A 1,185-nucleotide genomic window follows, 5' to 3' on the forward strand; every position below is an offset into this window, starting at 1 on the left:
TTAAAAGAATTCTCTCTCCTGCACCAAAATTTCACTTACATGAGAAATGCAAGAAGAAAAACTCTACATTAAGAACATAGGGATAATTCAGAGATAGTAATAAACCTAAGCAGCATGTCTCTTTGAGGTGGTGGGAGAAAAGAATAGTTGTGTAAAATCTTACCATAACCATACATGTCCTTCTCTTCCATATGCTGCAGTATTCATTACATTCATACGTCCGGCCAGCATACCGAAGTCTTAATGCTACTGTGAGGTATGTACGATGCCTCACATCATCCAATGTATGTCGGTCATAAAGCGATGGCGGGTATAAAGTGGACATCAGCACGTACCAACATCAGAATTGAATGCCGCCAAACAACAGCCTGGGCTAAAGTGAAAAAAACATGCCTCCAGGAAACTGGCAAATATCAGAGGGAAGGCGGGGGAAGGAATTAATACTGCAGCATATACAAGAGAGGAACATCTATGGTTATGGTAAGATTTTACACAACTATTCAATGTCCTTCTATTCATATGCTGCAGTATTCATTACATGAGGGAGAATGTCAAATCTCATGCATAGGAAAGAATGGGTGAAGGACCGGAAACATTTTCTAGAAAGCCATGCAGAATACCTCTGGCAAATCCAGCCCCAGACCTGGAGATGACATCCAATCAATAGTTTGCCACATTTGGGGAAATCACAGGGGTCAACCCAACTGAAATGTGCAATGGAAGAGCCTTATCCTGGGGAAATCACCCTCTTGATCATGGCATTCTCCCTGCCACATATGTAGTGTTTAGTGAAGGTATGTACCGAGGACCAGGTAGCTGCCTCCAGGATGGAACTAGTGTTCAAACCTTTAAAGAAGGCTTGTGATGAGGACACAGCCCTAGTAGAGTGTGTCTTCACAGGGGAAGAAAGGTTCTTTCAATTGGAAGAATAACAGAAAGAAATAGCTTTAGAGATCCATTAGGAAATAGTCTGCTTGGAAACAGGTTGTCCCAGGGCCCTTGGGTGGTAAGAAACAAACAGGTGCTCAGATGTGCAGGCAGATTTGGTTTTGTCTAGGTAGTATCTGAGTTGCCTGTGTACATCCAAAGTATGAAAAATCACTCACTGGAGGATTGAGGAGAAGGAAAAAAGGTGGGAAGGCTGATAGACTGATTGAGGGATAATCCATTAACCACCTTGGGCAT

General features: G+C 42.6%; 1 pseudogene; it reads right to left on the reverse strand.

Moving 5' to 3' along the window:
- Positions 1 to 629: 629 nt before the first annotated feature.
- On the reverse strand, positions 630 to 782 carry LOC122805069 (annotated as a pseudogene).
- Between the last annotated feature and the right edge of the window lie 403 nt (positions 783 to 1,185).

The sequence above is a fragment of the Protopterus annectens genome, chromosome 6.part0, assembly GCF_019279795.1.
Source record: "Protopterus annectens isolate FY-2018-M chromosome 6.part0, PAN1.0, whole genome shotgun sequence".
Lineage (NCBI taxonomy): Eukaryota > Metazoa > Chordata > Ceratodontiformes > Protopteridae > Protopterus > Protopterus annectens.